Raw genomic sequence first — 21,539 nt, forward strand, 5'->3', positions numbered from 1 at the left:
GACCTTGAAAATGTTATAAGTGAGACAAGCGGACTCAAAGAAATAACATTCTTTTTAATTTGACATGATTGCCGGAATTCAGCGATTACACCGTGCGCTGTGGTAGCGCTTCATTTAAAAATTTAGATAAATAAGTCATTCTTTACTGTGGGACCAATCCTAGCCGTTATCACGCTCTGAAGAAATATCGACAGTTTCAAAAACAAAATTTCATTGACTTTCTAAGAGTATCAATCCGTTTGAGTTACAACGGTTGCGTCACATATTGGTACCAACATGTATTTCGTGATATTTTTCCGGTACTACTAGCTGGTATGGCTTTTAACAATGAAACGATTGATTGTGGGACTTAATTGAACAAACTTTGGACTGTGACCTAATAAATGTGATAGATGAGAAAATAGGACTCCAAGAAATAACATTCTTCCTAATTTGACATGATTGCCGAAACTCAGCAATTACACTGGGCGCTGTGGTAGCGCTTTAATTAGAAATTAAGATAAAAAAGTCATTCTTTACTGTGGGACCAATCTTAGCCGTTATCGCGCGCTGAAGAATTAGAGACAGTTTCAAAAACTACATTTCATTGACTTTTTAACGGTGTCAGTCCGTTTGAGTTACAGCGGTTGGGTCACCTATTCGTACCAACATGTGTTTGGCGATATTTTTCTAATATTACTAGGTTGCATCGCTCTTAACAATGAAACGATTGACTGTGGGACTTAATTGAACAAACTTTGGACTGTGACCTAATAAATGTGATAAATGAGAAAATTGGACTCCAAGAAATAACATTCTTCTCAATTTGACATGATTGCCGGAACTCAGCGATTACACTGGGCGCTGTGGTAGCGCTTTATTTAAGAATTTAGATAAATAAGTCATTCTTTACTGTGGGACCAATCCTATCCGTTATCGCGCGCTGAAGAAATAGCGACAGTTTCAAAAACTACATTTTATTGTCTTTCTAACAGTGTCAGTCCGTTTGAGTTACAACGGTTGGGTCACATATTCGTACTAACATGTATTTAGCGATATTTTTTTGATATTACTAGGTTGCATCGTTCTTAACAATGAAACGATTGACTGTGGGACTTAATTGAACAAACTTTGGACTATAACCTAATAAATGTGATAAATGAGAAAATTGGACTCCAAGAAATAACATTCTTCTCATTTTGACATGATTGCCGAAACTCTGCGATTACACTGGGCGCTGTGGTAGCGCTTCATTTAAAAATTTAGATAAATAAGTCATTCTTTACTGTGGGACCAATCCTATCCGTTATCGCGCACTGAAGAAATAGCGACAGTTTCAAAAACTACATTTTATTGTCTTTCTAACAGCGTCAGTCAGCTTGAGTTACAACGGTTGGGTCACATATTCGTACTAACATGTATTTAGCGATATTTTTTTTGATATTACTAGGTTGCATCGCTTTTAACAATGAAACGATTGACTGTGGGACTTAATTGAACAAACTTTGGACGGTGACCTGATAAATGTGATAAATGAGAAAATTGGACTCCAAGAAATAACATTCTTCTTAATTTGACGGGATTGCCGGAACTTAGCGATTACACGGGGCGCTGTGGTAGCACGTCATTTAAAAATTTAGATAAATAAGTCATTCTTTTTTGTGGGACCAATCCTAGCCGTTATCGCGCGCTGAAGAATTATCGACTGTCTCAAAAACTGCATTTCATTGACTTTCTAACGGTGACAGTTCGTTTGAATTACAACGGTTGCGTCACCTATTCGTACCAACATGTGTTTAGCGATTATTTTCTGATATTACTAGGTTGCATCGCTTTTGACAATGAAATGATTGACTGTGGGACTTAATTGAACTAACTTTGGACTGTGACCTGATAAATGCGATAAATGAGACAATTGGACTCCAAGAAATAACATTCTTTTTAATTTGACGGGATTTTCGGAACTCAGCGATTACACTGGGCGCTGTGGTACCGCTTTATTTAAAAATTTAGATAAATAAGTCATTCTTTACTGGGGACCAATCCTAGCCGTTATTTCGCGCTGAAGAAATATCGACAGTTTCAAAAACTAAATTTTATTGACTTTCTAACGGTGTCAGTCCGTTTGAGTTACAACGGTTGGGTCACACATTCGTACCAAGATGTATTTAGCGATATTTTTTTGATATTACTAGGTTGCATCGCTCTTAACAATGAAACGATTGACTGTGGGACTTAATTGAACGAACTTTGGACTGTGACCTAATAAATGTGATAAATGAGAAAATTGGACTCCAAGAAATAACATTCTTCTCAATTTGACATGATTGCCGGAACTCAGCGATTACACTGGCGCTGTGGTTGCGCTTCATTTAAGAATTTAGATAAATCAGTCATTCTTTACTGTGGGACCAAGCCTATCCGTTATCGCGCGCTGAAGAAAGAGCGACAGTTTCAAAAACTACATCTTATTGTCTTTCTAACAGTGTCAGTCTGTTTGAGTTACAACGGTTGGGTCACATATTCGTACCAACATGTATTTAGCGATATTTTTTTGATATTACTAGGTTGCATCGCTCTTAACAATGAAACGATTGACTGTGGGACTTAATTGAACAAACTTTGGACTGTGACCTAATAAATATGATAAATGAGAAAATTGTACTCGAAGAAATAACATTCTTCTCAATTTGACATGATTGCCGGAACTCAGCGATTACACTGGGCGCTGTGGTAGCGCTTTATTTAAGAATTTAGATAAATAAGTCATTTTTTACTGTGGGACCAATCCTATCCGTTATCGCGCGCTGAAGAAATAGCGACAGTTTCAAAAACTACATTTCATTGTCTTTCTAACAGTGTCAGTCCGTTTGAGTTACAACGGTTGGGTCACATATTCGTACTAACATGTATTTCGCGATATTTTTTTTCATATTACTAGGTTGCATCGCTTTTAACAATGAAACGATTGACTGTGGGACTTAATTGAACAAACTTTGGACTATAACTTAATAAATGTGGTAAATGAGAAAATTGGACTCCAAGAAATAAAATTCTTCTCAATTTGACATGATTGCCGAAACTCAGCGATTACACTGACCGCTGTGGTAGCGCTTCATTTAAGAACTTAGATAATTAAGTCATTCTTTACTGTGGGACCAATCGTAGCCGTTAGCGCACGCTGAAGTAATACAGACAGTTTCAAATACTACATTTCACTGGCTTTCTAACGGTGTCAGTCCGTTTGAGTTTCAACAGTTGGGTCACATATTCGTACCAACATGTATTTAGCGATATTTATCTGATATTACTAGGTTGCATCGCTTTTAACAGTGAAACGATTGACTGTGGGACTTAATTGAACTAACTTTGGACTGTGAACTGATAAATGTGATAAATGAAAAAGATTGGACTCCAAGAAATAACATTCTTCTTAATTTGACATGATTCCCGGAACTCAGCGGTTACACTGGGCGCTGTGGTAGCGCTTCATTTAAAAATTTAAATTAATAAGCCATTTTTTACTGTGGGTCCAATCCTAGCCGTTATCGCGCGCTGAAGAGATAGCGAAAGTTTAAAAAACTGCATTTCATTGACTTTCTAACGGTGTCAGTCTGTTTGAGTTACAACGGTTGGGTCACCTATCCGTGCCAACATGTATTTAGCGATATTTTTCTCATATTATTAGGTTGCATTGCTTTTAAAAGTGAAACGATTGACTGTGGCACATACGTGAACTGATTTTGGACTGTGACCTTAAAAAATGTTAAAGGGGAGACAATTGGACTCCAAGAAATAACATTCTTCTTAATTTGACATGATTACCGAAACTCAGCGATTACACTGGGCGCTGTGGCAGCGCTTCAATTAAAAATTAAGATAAAAAAGTTATTTTATACTGTGGGACCAATCCTAGCCGTTATCGCGCGCTGAAGAGATAGCGACAGTTTAAAAAACTACATTTCATTAACTTTCTAACGGTGTCAGTCCGCTTGAGTTACAGCGGTTGGGTCACATACTCGTACCAACATGTATTTAGCGATATTTTTTGATAATACTAGGTTGCATCGCTCTTAACAATGAAAGGATTGACTGTGGGACTTAATTGAACAAACTTTGGACTGTGACCTAATAAATGTGATAAATGAGAAAATTGGACTCCAAGAAATAACATTCTTCTCAATTTGACATGATTGCCGGAACTCAGCGATTACACTGGGCGCTGTGGTAGCGCTTTATTTAAGAATTTAGATAAATAAGTCATTCTTTACTGTGGGACCAATCCTATCCGTTATCGCGCGCTGAAGAAATAGCGACAGTTTCAAAAACTACATTTTATTGTCTTTTTAACAGTGTCAGTCCGTTTGAGTTACAACGGTTGGGTCACATATTCGTACTAACATGTATTTAGCGATATTTTTTGATATTACTAGGTTGCATCGCTCTTAACAATGAAACGATTAACTGTGGGACTTAATTGAACTGATTATAGACTGTGACCTTGAAAATGTTATAAGTGAGACAAGCGGACTCAAAGAAATAACATTCTTTTTAATTTGACATGATTGCCGGAATTCAGCGATTACACCGTGCGCTGTGGTAGCGCTTCATTTAAAAATTTAGATAAATAAGTCATTCTTTACTGTGGGACCAATCCTAGCCGTTATCACGCTCTGAAGAAATATCGACAGTTTCAAAAACAAAATTTCATTGACTTTCTAAGGGTATCAATCCGTTTGAGTTACAACGGTTGCGTCACATATTGGTACCAACATGTATTTCGTGATATTTTTCCGGTACTACTAGCTGGTATGGCTTTTAACAATGAAACGATTGATTGTGGGACTTAATTGAACAAACTTTGGACTGTGACCTAATAAATGTGATAAATGAGAAAATAGGACTCCAAGAAATAACATTCTTCCTAATTTGACATGATTGCCGAAACTCAGCAATTACACTGGGCGCTGTGGTAGCGCTTTAATTAGAAATTAAGATAAAAAAGTCATTCTTTACTGTGGGACCAATCTTAGCCGTTATCGCGCGCTGAAGAATTAGAGACAGTTTCAAAAACTACATTTCATTGACTTTTTAACGGTGTCAGTCCGTTTGAGTTACAGCGGTTGGGTCACCTATTCGTACCAACATGTGTTTGGCGATATTTTTCTAATATTACTAGGTTGCATCGCTCTTAACAATGAAACGATTGACTGTGGGACTTAATTGAACAAACTTTGGACTGTGACCTAATAAATGTGATAAATGAGAAAATTGGACTCCAAGAAATAACATTCTTCTCAATTTGACATGATTGCCGGAACTCAGCGATTACACTGGGCGCTGTGGTAGCGCTTTATTTAAGAATTTAGATAAATAAGTCATTCTTTACTGTGGGACCAATCCTATCCGTTATCGCACGCTGAAGAAATAGCGACAGTTTCAAAAACTACATTTTATTGTCTTTCTAACAGTGTCAGTCCGTTTGAGTTACAACGGTTGGGTCACATATTCGTACTAACATGTATTTAGCGATATTTTTTTGATATTACTAGGTTGCATCGTTCTTAACAATGAAACGATTGACTGTGGGACTTAATTGAACAAACTTTGGACTATAACCTAATAAATGTGATAAATGAGAAAATTGGACTCCAAGAAATAACATTCTTCTCATTTTGACATGATTGCCGAAACTCTGCGATTACACTGGGCGCTGTGGTAGCGCTTCATTTAAAAATTTAGATAAATAAGTCATTCTTTACTGTGGGACCAATCCTGTCCGTTATCGCGCGTGGAAGAAATAGCGACAGTTTCAAAAACTACATTTCATTGTCTTTCTAACAATGTCAGTCCGTTTGAGTTACATCGGTTGGGTCACATATTCGTACCAACATGTATTTAGCGATATTTTTTGATATTACTAGGTTGTATCGCTTGTAACAATAAAACGATTAACTGTGGGACTTAATTGAACTGATTATGGACTGTGACCTTGAAAATGTTATAAGTGAGACAAGCGGACTCAAAGAAATAACATTCTTTTTAATTTGACATGATTGCCGGAATTCAGCGATTTCACCTGGCGCTGTGGTAGCGCTTCATTTAAAGATTTAGATAAATAAGTCATTCTTTACTGTGGGACCAATCCTAGCCGTTATCACGCTCTGAAGAAATATCGACAGTTTCAAAAACTAAATTTCATTGACTTTCTACGAGTATCAATCCGTTTGAGTTACAACGGTTGCGTCACATATTGGTACCAACATGTATTTCGTGATATTTTTCCGGTACTACTAGCTGGTATGGCTTTTAACAGTGAAACGATTGATTGTGGGACTTAATTGAACAAACTTTGGACTGTGACCTAATAAATGTGATAAATGAGAAAATAGGACTCCAAGAAATAACATTCTTCCTAATTTGACATGATTGCCGAAACTCAGCAATTACACTGGGCGCTGTGGTAGCGCTTCAATTAAAAATTAAGATAAAAAAGTCATTCTTTACTGTGGGACCAATCTTAGCCGTTATCGCGCGCTGAAGAATTAGAGACAGTTTCAAAAACTACATTTCATTGACTTTTTAACGGTGTCAGTCCGTTTGAGTTACAACGGTTGGGTCACCTATTCGTACCAACATGTGTTTAGCGATATTTTTCTAATATTACTAGGTTGTATGGCTTTTAACAATGAAACGATAGACTGTGGGACTTAATTGAACTAACTTTGTACTGTGACCTGATAAATGTGATAAATGAGACAATTGGACTCCAAGAAATAACATTCTTCCTAATTTGACGGGATTTCCAGAACTCAGCAATTACACTGGGCGCCGTGGTAGCGCTTCATTTAAAAATTCAGATAAATAAGTCATTCCTTACTGTGGGACCAATCCTAGCCGTTATCACGCTCTGAAGAAATATCGACAGTTTCAAAAACTAAATTACATTGACTTTCTAACAGTGTCAGTCCGTTTGAGTTACAACGGTTGGGTCACATATTCGTACTAACATGTATTTAGCGATATTTTTTTTGATATTGCTAGGTTGCATCGCTTTTAACAATGAAACGCTTGACTGTGGGGCTTAATTGAACAAACTTTGGACTTTGACATGATAAATGTGATAAATGAGACAGCTGGACTCCAAGAAATATCGTTCTTCTTAATTTGACATGATTCCCGGAACTCAGCGATTACACTGGGCGCTGTGGCAGCGCTTCATTTAAGAATTTAGATAAATAAGTCATTTTTTACTGAGGGACCAATCCTATCCGTTATCGCGGGTGGAAGAAATAGCGACAGTTTCAAAAACTACATTTCATTGTCTTTCTAACAGTGTCAGTCCGTTTGAGTTACATCGGTTGGGTCACATATTCGTACCAACATGTATTTAGCGATATTTTTTGATATTACTAGGTTGTATCGCTTGTAACAATAAAACGATTGACTGTGGGACTTAATTGAACTGATTATGGACTGTGACCTTAAAAATGTTATAAGTGAGACAAGCGGACTCAAAGAAGTAACATTCTTTTTAATTTGACATGATTGCCGGAACTCAGCAATTACACTGGGCGCTGTGGTAGCGCTTTATTTAAGAATTTAGATAAATAAGTCATTCTTTACTGTGGGACCAATCCTATCCGTTATCGCGCGCTGAAGAAATAGCGACAGTTTCAAAAACTAAATTTCATTGACTTTCTAAGAGTATCAATCCGTTTGAGTTACAACGGTGGCGTCACATATTGGTACCAACATGTATTTCGTGATATTTTTCCGGTACTATTAGCTGGTATGGCTTTTAACAGTGAAACGATTGATTGTGGGACTTAATTGAACAAACTTTGGACTGTGACCTAATAAATGTGATAAATGAGAAAATAGGACTCCAAGAAATAACATTCTTCCTAATTTGACATGATTGCCGAAACTCAGCAATTACACTGGGCGCTGTGGTAGCGCTTCAATTAAAAATTAAGATAAAAAAGTCATTCTTTACTGTGGGACCAATCTTAGCCGTTATCGCGCGCTGAAGAATTAGAGAGAGTTTCAAAAACTACATTTCATTGACCTTTTAACGGTGTCAGTCCGTTTGAGTTACAACGGTTGGGTCACCTATTCGTACCAACATGTGTTTAGCGATATTTTTCTAATATTACTAGGTTGCATGGCTTTTAACAATGAAACGATAGACTGTGGGACTTAATTGAACTAACTTTGTACTGTGACCTGATAAATGTGATAAATGAGACAATTGGACTCCAAGAAATAACATTCTTCTTAATTTGACGGGAATTCCAGAACTCAGCGATTACACTGGGCGCCGTGGTAGCGCTTCATTTAAAAATTCAGATAAATAAGTCATTCTTTACTGTGGGACCAATCCTAGCCGTTATCACGCTCTGAAGAAATATCGACAGTTTCAAAAACTAAATTTCATTGACTTTCTAACCGTGTCAGTCCGTTTGAGTTACAACAGTTGGGTCACATATTCGTACTAACATGTATTTAGCGATATTTTTTTTGATATTGCTAGGTTGCATCGCTTTTAACAATGAAACGATTGACTGTGGGGCTTAATTGAACAAACTTTGGACTATAACCTAATAAATGTGATAAATGAGACAATAGGACTCCAAGAAATAACATTCTTCCTAATTTGACATGATTGCCGAAACTCAGCAATTACACTGGGCGCTGTGGTAGCGCTTCAATTAAAAATTAAGATAAAAAAGTCATTCTTTACTGTGGGACCAATCTTAGCCGTTATCGCGCGCTGAAGAATTAGAGAGAGTTTCAAAAACTACATTTCATTGACCTTTTAACGGTGTCAGTCCGTTTGAGTTACAACGGTTGGGTCACCTATTCGTACCAACATGTGTTTAGCGATATTTTTCTAATATTACTAGGTTGCATGGCTTTTAACAATGAAACGATAGACTGTGAGACTTAATTGAACTAACTTTGTACTGTGACCTGATAAATGTGATAAATGAGACAATTGGACTCCAAGAAATAACATTCTTCTTAATTTGACGGGAATTCCAGAACTCAGCGATTACACTGGGCGCCGTGGTAGCGCTTCATTTAAAAATTCAGATAAATAAGTCATTCTTTACTGTGGGACCAATCCTAGCCGTTATCACGCTCTGAAGAAATATCGACAGTTTCAAAAACTAAATTTCATTGACTTTCTAACCGTGTCAGTCCGTTTGAGTTACAACGGTTGGGTCACATATTCGTACTAACATGTATTTAGCGATATTTTTTTTGATATTGCTAGGTTGCATCGCTTTTAACAATGAAACGATTGACTGTGGGGCTTAATTGAACAAACTTTGGACTATAACCTAATAAATGTGATAAATGAGACAATTGGACTCCAAGAAATAACATTCTTCCTAATTTGACGGGATTTCCGGAACTCAGCGATTACACTGGGCGCCGTGGTAGCGCTTCATTTAAAAATTTAGATAAATAAGTCATTCTTTACTGTGGGACCAATCCTAGCCATTATCGCGCTCTGAAGAAATATCGACAGTTTCAAAAACTAAATTTCATTGACTTTCTAAGAGTATCAATCCGTTTGAGTTACAACGGTTGAGTCAAATATTCGTACCAACATGTATTTCGTGATATTTTTTCGGTACTACTAGGTTGTATGGCTTTTAACAGTGAAACGATTGACTGTGGGACTTAATTGAACTGATTATGGACTGTGACCTTTTTAGTGTTAAAGTGAGACAATTGGACTTCAAGAAATAACATTCTTCCTAATTTGACATGATTGCCGAAACTCAGCAATTACATTGGGCGCTGTGGTAACGCTTCAATTAAAAATTAAGATAAAAAAGTCATTCTTTACTGTGGGACCAATCTTAGCCGTTATCGCGCACTGAAGAATTAGAGACAGTTTCAAAAACTACATTTCATTGACATTCTAACGGTGACAGTCCGTTTGAGTTACAACGGTTGGGTCACCTATTCGTACCAACATGTGTTTAGCGATATTTTTCTGATATTACTAGGTTGCATCGCTTTTAACAATGAAACGATTGACTGTGGGACTTAATTGAACTAACTTTGGACTGTGACCTGATAAATGTGATAAATGAGACAATTGGACTCCAAGAAATAACATTCTTCTTAATTTGACAGGATTTCCGGAACTCAGCGATTACACTGGGCGCCGTGGTAGCGCTTCATTTAAAAACTTAGATAAATAAGTCATTCTTTACTGTGGGACCAATCCTAGCCATTATCGCGCTCTGAAGAAATATCGACAGTTTCAAAAACTAAATTTCATTGACTTTCTAACCGTGACAGTCCGTTTGAGTTACAACGGTTGGGTCAAATATTCGTACCAACAAGTATTTAGCGATATTTTTTTTTGATATTACTAAGTTGCATCGCTTTTAACAATGAAACGAATGACTGTGGGACTTAATTGAACTAACTTTGGACTTTGACATGATAAATGTGATAAATGAGACAGCTGGACTCCAAGAAATATCATTCTTCTTAATTTGACATGATTGCCGGAACTCAGCGATTACACTGGGCGCTGTGGCAGCGCTTCATTTAAGAATTTAGATAAATAAGTCATTTTTTACTGAGGGACCAATCCTATCCGTTGTCGCGGGTGGAAGAAATAGCGACAGTTTCAAAAACTACATTTAATTGTCTTTCTAACAGTGTCAGTCCGTTTGAGTTACATCGGTTGGGTCACATATTCGTACGAACATGTATTTAGCGATATTTTTTGATATTACTAGGTTGTATCGCTTGTAACAATAAAACGATTGACTGTGGGACTTAATTGAACTGATTATGGACTGTGACCTTAAAAATGTTATAAGTGAGACTAGGGGACTCAAAGAAGTAACATTCTTTTTAATTTGACACTATTGCCGAAACTCAGCAATTACACCGGGCGCTGTGGTAGCGCTTCATTTAAGATTTTAGATAAATTAGTCATTCTTAACTGTGGGACCAATCCTAGCGGTTATCGCGGGTGGAAGAAATAGCGACAGTTTCAAAAACTACATTTCATTGACGTTCTAAGAGTATCAATCCGTTTGAGTTACAACGGTTGGGTCACCTATTCGTACCAACATGTGCTTAGCGATATTTTTCTGATATTACTAGGTTGCATCGCTTTTAACAATGAAACGATTGACTGTGGGACTTAATTGAACTAACTTTGGACTGTGACCTGATAAATGTGATAAATGAGACAATTGGACTCCAAGAAATAACATTCTTCTTAATTTGACAGGATTTCCGGAACTCAGCGATTACACTGGGCGCCGTGGTAGCGCTTCATTTAAAAATTTAGATAAATAAGTCATTCTTTACTGTGGGACCAATCCTAGCCATTATCGCGCTCTGAAGAAATATCGACAGTTTCAAAAACTAAATTTCATTGACTTTCTAAGCGTGACAGTCCGTTTGAGTTACAACGGTTGGGTCAAATATTCGTACCAACAAGTATTTAGCGATATTTTTTTTTGATATTACTAAGTTGCATCGCTTTTAACAATGAAACGAATGACTGTGGGACTTAATTGAACTAACTTTGGACTTTGACATGATAAATGTGATAAATGAGACAGCTGGACTCCAAGAAATATCATTCTTCTTAATTTGACATGATTGCCGGAACTCAGCGATTACACTGGGCGCTGTGGCAGCGCTTCATTTAAGAATTTAGATAAATAAGTCATTTTTTACTGAGGGACCAATCCTATCCGTTATCGCGGGTGGAAGAAATAGCGACAGTTTCAAAAACTACATTTCATTGTCTTTCTAACAGTGTCAGTCCGTTTGAGTTACATCGGTTGGGTCACATATTCGTACCAACATGTATTTAGCGATATTTTTTGATATTACTAGGTTGTATCGCTTTTAACAATAAAACGATTGACTGTGGGACTTAATTGAACTGATTATGGACTGTGACCTTAAAAATGTTATAAGTGAGACAAGCGGACTCAAAGAAGTAACATTCTTTTTAATTTGACATGATTGCCGGAACTCAGCAATTACACCGGGCGCTGTGGTAGCGCTTCATTTAAGAATTTAGATAAATTAGTCATTCTTAACTGTGGGACCAATCCTAGCCGTTATCGCGGGTGGAAGAAATAGCGACAGTTTCAAAAACTACATTTCATTGACGTTCTAAGAGTATCAATCCGTTTGAGTTACAACGGTTGAGTCAAATATTCGTACCAACATGTGTTTAGCGATATTTTTTTGATATTACTAAGTTGCATCGCTTTTAACAATGAAACGAATGACTGTGGGACTTAATTGAACTAACTTTGGACTTTGACATGATAAATGTGATAAATGAGACAGCTGGACTCCAAGAAATATCATTCTTCTTAATTTGACATGATTGCCGGAACTCAGCGATTACACTGGGCGCTGTGGCAGCGCTTCATTTAAGAATTTAGATAAATAAGTCATTTTTTACTGAGGGACCAATCCTATCCGTTGTCGCGGGTGGAAGAAATAGCGACAGTTTCAAAAACTACATTTCATTGTCTTTCTAACAGTGTCAGTCCGTTTGAGTTACATCGGTTGGGTCACATATTCGTACCAACATGTATTTAGCGATATTTTTTGATATTACTAGGTTGTATCGCTTGTAACAATAAAACGATTGACTGTGGGACTTAATTGAACTGATTATGGACTGTGACCTTAAAAATGTTATAAGTGAGACTAGCGGACTCAAAGAAGTAACATTCTTTTTAATTTGACATGATTGCCGAAACTCAGCAATTACACCGGGCGCTGTGGTAGCGCTTCATTTAAGAATTTAGATAAATTAGTCATTCTTAACTGTGGGACCAATCCTAGCCGTTATCGCGGGTGGAAGAAATAGCGACAGTTTCAAAAACTACATTTCATTGACGTTCTAAGAGTATCAATCCGTTTGAGTTACAACGGTTGGGTCACCTATTCGTACCAACATGTGCTTAGCGATATTTTTCTGATATTACTAGGTTGCATCGCTTTTAACAATGAAACGATTGACTGTGGGACTTAATTGAACTAACTTTGGACTGTGACCTGATAAATGTGATAAATGAGACAATTGGACTCCAAGAAATAACATTCTTCTTAATTTGACAGGATTTCCGGAACTCAGCGATTACACTGGGCGCCGTGGTAGCGCTTCATTTAAAAATTTAGATAAATAAGTCATTCTTTACTGTGGGACCAATCCTAGCCATTATCGCGCTCTGAAGAAATATCGACAGTTTCAAAAACTAAATTTCATTGACTTTCTAAGCGTGACAGTCCGTTTGAGTTACAACGGTTGGGTCAAATATTCGTACCAACAAGTATTTAGCGATATTTTTTTTTGATATTACTAAGTTGCATCGCTTTTAACAATGAAACGAATGACTGTGGGACTTAATTGAACTAACTTTGGACTTTGACATGATAAATGTGATAAATGAGACAGCTGGACTCCAAGAAATATCATTCTTCTTAATTTGACATGATTGCCGGAACTCAGCGATTACACTGGGCGCTGTGGCAGCGCTTCATTTAAGAATTTAGATAAATAAGTCATTTTTTACTGAGGGACCAATCCTATCCGTTATCGCGGGTGGAAGAAATAGCGACAGTTTCAAAAACTACATTTCATTGTCTTTCTAACAGTGTCAGTCCGTTTGAGTTACATCGGTTGGGTCACATATTCGTACCAACATGTATTTAGCGATATTTTTTGATATTACTAGGTTGTATCGCTTTTAACAATAAAACGATTGACTGTGGGACTTAATTGAACTGATTATGGACTGTGACCTTAAAAATGTTATAAGTGAGACAAGCGGACTCAAAGAAGTAACATTCTTTTTAATTTGACATGATTGCCGGAACTCAGCAATTACACCGGGCGCTGTGGTAGCGCTTCATTTAAGAATTTAGATAAATTAGTCATTCTTAACTGTGGGACCAATCCTAGCCGTTATCGCGGGTGGAAGAAATAGCGACAGTTTCAAAAACTACATTTCATTGACGTTCTAAGAGTATCAATCCGTTTGAGTTACAACGGTTGAGTCAAATATTCGTACCAACATGTGTTTAGCGATATTTTTTTGATATTACTAAGTTGCATCGCTTTTAACAATGAAACGAATGACTGTGGGACTTAATTGAACTAACTTTGGACTTTAAAATGATAAATGTGATAAATGAGACAGCTGGACTGCAAGAAATAACATTCTTCTTAATTTGACATGATTGCCGGAACTCAGCCATTACACTTGGCGCTGTGGTAGCGCTTAATTTAAAAATTTAGATAAATAAGTCAATTTTTACTGAGGGACCAATCCTATCCGTTATCGCGGGTGGAAGAAATAGCGACAGTTTCAAAAACTACATTTCATTGTCTTTCTAAAAGTGTCAGTCCGTTTGAGTTACATCGGTTGGGTCACATATTCGTACCAACATGTATTTAGCGATATTTTTTGATATTACTAGGTTGTATCGCTGGTAACAATAAAACGATTGACTGTGGGACTTAATTGAACTGATTATGGACTGTGACCTTAAAAATGTTATAAGTGAGACAAGCAGACTCAAAGAAATAACATTCTTTTTAATTTAACATGATTGCCGGAACTCAGCAATTACACCGGGCGCTGTGGTAGCGCTTCATTTAAGAATTTAGATAAATTAGTCATTCTTAACTGTGGGACCAATCCTAGCCGTTATCGCGCGCTGAAGAAATAGCGACAGTTTCAAAAACTACATTTCCTTGACTTTCTAAGAGTATCAATCCGTTTGAGTTACAACGGTTGAGTCAAATATTCGTACCGACATGTATTTCGTGATATTTTTTCGGTACTACTAGGTTGTATGGCTTTTAACAGTGAAACCATTGACTGTGGGACTTAATTGAACTGATTATGGACTGTGACCTTATAAATGTTAAAGTGAGACAATTGGGCTCCAAGAAATAACATTCTTCTTAATTTGACGGGATTTCCGGAACTCAGCTATTACACTGGGCGCTGTGGTAGCGCATCATTTAAAAATTTAGATAAATAAGTCATTCTTTACTGTGGGACCAGTCCTAGCCGTTATCGCGCTCTGAAGAAATATCGGCAGTTTCAAAAACTAAATTTCATTGACTTTCTAACGGTGCCAGTCCGTTTGAGTTACAACGGTTGGGTCACATATTCGTACCAACATGTATTTAACGATATTTTTTTGATATTACTAAGTTGCATCGCTTTTAACAATGAAACGAATGACTGTGGGACTTAATTGAACTAACTTTGGACTGTGACCTGATAAATGTGATAAATGAGACAACTGGACTCCAAGAAATAACATTCTTCTTAATTTGACCTGATTGCCGGAACTCAGCGATTACACTTGGCGCTGTGGTAGCGCTTCATTTAAGAATTTAGATAAATACGTCATTCTTTACTGTGGGACCAATCCTATCCGTTATCACGCGCTGAAAAATTAGAGACAGTTTCAAAAACTACATTTCATTGACTTTTTAAAGGTGTCAGTCCGTTTGAGTTACAACGGTTGGGTCACCTATTCGTACCAACATGTGCTTAGCGATATTTTTCTAATATTACTAGGTTGCATCGCTTTTAACAATGAAACGATTGACTGTGGGACTAAGTTAAACTGATTTTGGACTGTCACCTTATAAATGTTATAAGTGAGACAATTGGACTCCAAGAAATAACATTCTCCTCAATTTGACATGATTGCCGAAACTCAGCGATTACACTGGGCGCTGTGGTAGCGCTTTATTTAAGAATTTAGATAAATAAGTCATTCTTTACTGTGGGACCAATCCTAGCCGTTATCGCGCGCTGAATAAATAGCGACAGTTTCAAAAACTACATTTCATTGGCTTTCTAACAGTATCATCCGTTTGAGTTACAACGGTGGAGTCACATATTCATACCAACATGTATTTCGTGCTATTTTCCGGTATTACTAGGTTGTATGGCTTTTACCAGTGAAACGATTGACTGTTCGACTTAATTGAACTGATTATGGACTGTGACCTTAAAAATGTTACAAGTGAGACAAGCGGACTCAAAGAAATAACATTCTTTTAATTTGACATGATTGCCGGAACTCAGCGATTACACTGGGCGCCGTGGTAGCCCTTCATTAATGAATTTAGATAAATTAGTCATTCTTAACTGTGGGACCAATCCTAGCCGGTTTCGCGCGCTGAAGAAATAGCGAGAGTTCCAAAAATTTCATTTCATTGACTTTCTAAGAGTATCAATCCGTTTGAGTTACAACGGTTGAGTCACATATTCGTACCAACATGTATTTCCTGATATTTTTCTGGTACTACTAGCTTGTATGGCTTTTAACAGTGAAACGATTGACTGTGGGACTTAATTGAACTGATTATGGACTGTGACCTTATAAATGTTAAAGTGAGACAATTGGACTCCAAGAAATTTCATTCTTCCTAATTTGACATGATTGCCGGAACTCAGCGATTACACTGGGCGCTGTGGTAGCGCTTCATTTAAGAATTTAGATAAATAACTCATTCTTTACTGAGGGACAAATCCTATCCGTTATCGCGCGTGAAAGATTTAGCGACAGTTTCAAAAACTACATTTCATTGTCTTTCTAACAGTGTCAGTCCGTTTGAGTTACATCGGTTGGGTCACCTATTCGTACCAACATGTGCTTAGCGATATTTTTCTGATATTACTAGGTTGCATCGCTTTTAACAATGAAACGATTGACTGTGGGACTTAATTGAACTAACTTTTAACTGTGACCTGATAAATGTGATAAATGAGACAATTGGACTCCAAGAAATAACATTCTTCTTAATTTGACGGGATTTCGAGAACTCAGCGATTACACTGGGCGCTGTGGTAGCGCATCATTTAAAAATTTAGATAAATAAGTCATTCTTTACTGTGGGACCAATCCTAGCCGTTATTGCGCGCTGAAGAAATAGCGACAGTTTCAAAAACTACATTTCCTTGACTTTCTAAGAGTATCAATCCGTTTGAGTTACAACGGTTGAGTCAAATATTCGTACCGACATGTATTTCGTGATATTTTTTCGGTACTACTAGGTTGTATGGCTTTTAACAGTGAAACCATTGACTGTGGGACTTAATTGAACTGATTATGGACTGTGACCTTATAAATGTTAAAGTGAGACAATTGGGCTCCAAGAAATAACATTCTTCTTAATTTGACGGGATTTCCGGAACTCAGCTATTACACTGGGCGCTGTGGTAGCGCATCATTTAAAAATTTAGATAAATAAGTCATTCTTTACTGTGGGACCAGTCCTAGCCGTTATCGCGCTCTGAAGAAATATCGGCAGTTTCAAAAACTAAATTTCATTGACTTTCTAACGGTGCCAGTCCGTTTGAGTTACAACGGTTGGGTCACATATTCGTACCAACATGTATTTAACGATATTTTTTTGATATTACTAAGTTGCATCGCTTTTAACAATGAAACGAATGACTGTGGGACTTAATTGAACTAACTTTGGACTGTGACCTGATAAATGTGATAAATGAGACAACTGGACTCCAAGAAATAACATTCTTCTTAATTTGACCTGATTGCCGGAACTCAGCGATTACACTTGGCGCTGTGGTAGCGCTTCATTTAAGAATTTAGATAAATACGTCATTCTTTACTGTGGGACCAATCCTATCCGTTATCACGCGCTGAAAAATTAGAGACAGTTTCAAAAACTACATTTCATTGACTTTTTAAAGGTGTCAGTCCGTTTGAGTTACAACGGTTGGGTCACCTATTCGTACCAACATGTGCTTAGCGATATTTTTCTAATATTACTAGGTTGCATCGCTTTTAACAATGAAACGATTGACTGTGGGACTAAGTTAAACTGATTTTGGACTGTCACCTTATAAATGTTATAAGTGAGACAATTGGACTCCAAGAAATAACATTCTCCTCAATTTGACATGATTGCCGAAACTCAGCGATTACACTGGGCGCTGTGGTAGCGCTTTATTTAAGAATTTAGATAAATAAGTCATTCTTTACTGTGGGACCAATCCTAGCCGTTATCGCGCGCTGAATAAATAGCGACAGTTTCAAAAACTACATTTCATTGGCTTTCTAACAGTATCATCCGTTTGAGTTACAACGGTGGAGTCACATATTCATACCAACATGTATTTCGTGCTATTTTCCGGTATTACTAGGTTGTATGGCTTTTACCAGTGAAACGATTGACTGTTCGACTTAATTGAACTGATTATAGACTGTGACCTTATAAATGTTAAAGTGAGACAATTGGACTCCAAGAAATTTCATTCTTCCTAATTTGACATGATTGCCGGAACTCAGCGATTACACTGGGCGCTGTGGTAGCGCTTCATTTAAGAATTTAGATAAATAACTCATTCTTTACTGAGGGACAAATCCTATCCGTTATCGCGCGTGAAAGATTTAGCGACAGTTTCAAAAACTACATTTCATTGTCTTTCTAACAGTGTCAGTCCGTTTGAGTTACATCGGTTGGGTCACCTATTCGTACCAACATGTGCTTGGCGATATTTTTCTGATATTACTAGGTTGCATCGCTTTTAACAATGAAACGATTGACTGTGGGACTTAATTGAACTAACTTTTAACTGTGACCTGATAAATGTGATAAATGAGACAATTGGACTCCAAGAAATAACATTCTTCTTAATTTGACGGGATTTCGAGAACTCAGCGATTACACTGGGCGCTGTGGTAGCGCATCATTTAAAAATTTAGATAAATAAGTCATTCTTTACTGTGGGACCAATCCTAGCCGTTATTGCGCTCTGAAGAAATATCAGCAGTTTCAAAAACTAAATTTCATTGACTTTCTAACCGTGTCAGTCCGTTTGAGTTACAACGGTTGGGTCACATATTCGTACCAACATGTATTTCGTGCTATTTTCCGGTATTACTAGGTTGTATGGCTTTTACCAGTGAAACGATTGACTGTGGGACTTAATTGAACTGATTATGGACTGTGACTTTAAAAATTTTATAAGTGAGACAAGCGGACTCAAAGAAATAACATTCTTTTTAATTTGACATGATTGCCGGAACTCAGCGATTACACTGGGCGCCATGGTAGCGCTTCATTTATGAATTTAGATAAATTAGTTATTCTTAACTGTGGGACCAATCCTAGCCGTTATCGCGCGCTGAAGAAATAGCGAGAGTTTCAAAAACTTTATTTCATTGAATTTCTAAGAGTATCAATCCGTTTGAGTTGCAACGGTTGAGACACATTTTCGTACCAACATGTATTTCCTGATATTTTTCCGGTACTACTAGCTTGTATGGCTTTTAACAGTGAAACGATTGACTGTGGGACTTAATTGAACTGATTATGGACTGTGACCTTATAAATGTTAAAGTGAGACAATTGGACTCCAAGAAATTTCATTCTTCCTAATTTGACATGATTGCCGGAACTCAGCGGTTACACTGGGCGCTGTGGTAGCGCTTCATTTAAGAATTTAGATAAATAACTTATTCTTTACTGAGGGACAAATCCTATCCGTTATCGCGCGTGGAAGAAATAGCGACAGTTTCAAAAACTACATTTCATTGACTTTTTAAAGGTGTCAGTCCGTTTGAGTTACAACGGTTGGGTCACCTATTCGTACCAACATGTGCTTAGCGATATTTTTCTAATATTACTAGGTTGCATCGCTTTTAACAATGAAGCGATTGACTGTGGGACTAAGTTAAACTGATTTTGGACTGTCACCTTATAAATGTTATAAGTGAGACAATTGGACTCCAAGAAATAACATTCTTCTCAATTTGACATGATTGCCGAAACTCAGCGATTACACTGGGCGCTGTGGTAGCGCTTTATTTAAGAATTTAGATAAATAAGTCATTCTTTACTGTGGGACCAATCCTAGCCGTTATCGCGCGCTGAATAAATAGCGACAGTTTCAAAAACTACATTTCATTGGCTTTCTAACAGTATCATCCGTTTGAGTTACAACGGTGGAGTCACATATTCATACCAACATGTATTTCGTGCTATTTTCCGGTATTACTAGGTTGTATGGCTTTTACCAGTGAAACGATTGACTGTTCGACTTAATTGAACTGATTATGGACTGTGACCTTAAAAATGTTACAAGTGAGACAAGCGGACTCAAAGAAATAACATTCTTTTAATTTGACATGATTGCCGGAACTCAGCGATTACACTGGGCGCCGTGGTAGCGCTTCATTAATGAATTTAGATAAATTAGTCATTCTTAACTGTGGGACCAATCCTAGCCGGTTTCGCGCGCTGAAGAAATAGCGAGAGTTCCAAAAATTTCATTTCATTGACTTTCTAAGAGTATCAATCCGTTTGAGTTACAACGGTTGAGTCACATATTCGTACCAACATGTATTTCCTGATATTTTTCTGGTACTACTAGCTTGTATGGCTTTTAACAGTGAAACGATTGACTGTGGGACTTAATTGAACTGATTATGGACTGTGACCTTATAAATGTTAAAGTGAGACAATTGGACTCCAAGAAATTTCATTCTTCCTAATTTGACATGATTGCCGGAACTCAGCGATTACACTGGGCGCTGTGATAGCGCTTCATTTAAGAATTTAGATAAATAACTCATTCTTTACTGAGGGACAAATCCTATCCGTTATCGCGCGTGAAAGATTTAGCAACAGTTTCAAAAACTACATTTCATTGTCTTTCTAACAGTGTCAGTCCGTTTGAGTTACATCGGTTGGGTCACCTATTCGTACCAACATGTGCTTAGCGATATTTTTCTGATATTACTAGGTTGCATCGCTTTTAACAATGAAACGATTGACTGTGGGACTTAATTGAACTAACTTTTAACTGTGACCTGATAAATGTGATAAATGAGACAATTGGACTCCAAGAAATAACATTCTTCCTAATTTGACGGGATTTCCGGAACTCAGCGATTACACTGGGCGCTGTGGTAGCGCATCATTTAAAAATTTAGATAAATAAGTCATTCTTTACTGTGGGACCAATCCTAGCCGTTATTGCGCTCTGAAGAAATATCAGCAGTTTCAAAAACTAAATTTCATTGACTTTCTAACCGTGTCAGTCCGTTTGAGTTACAACGGTTGGGTCACATATTCGTACCAACATGTATTTCGTGCTATTTTCCGGTATTACTAGGTTGTATGGCTTTTACCAGTGAAACGATTGACTGTGGGACTTAATTGAACTGATTATGGACTGTGACTTTAAAAATGTTATAAGTGAGACAAGCGGACTCAAAGAAATAACATTCTTTTTAATTTGACATGATTGCCGGAACTCAGCGATTACACTGGGCGCCATGGTAGCGCTTCATTTATGAATTTAGATAAATTAGTTATTCTTAACTGTGGGACCAATCCTAGCCGTTATCGCGCGCTGAAGAAATAGCGAGAGTTTCAAAAACTTTATTTCATTGAATTTCTAAGAGTATCAATCCGTTTGAGTTGCAACGGTTGAGACACATTTTCGTACCAACATGTATTTCCTGATATA

The sequence above is a fragment of the Hydractinia symbiolongicarpus genome, chromosome 6 (genome assembly GCF_029227915.1).
Source record: "Hydractinia symbiolongicarpus strain clone_291-10 chromosome 6, HSymV2.1, whole genome shotgun sequence".
In the NCBI taxonomy this organism is placed as follows: Eukaryota; Metazoa; Cnidaria; class Hydrozoa; order Anthoathecata; family Hydractiniidae; genus Hydractinia; species Hydractinia symbiolongicarpus.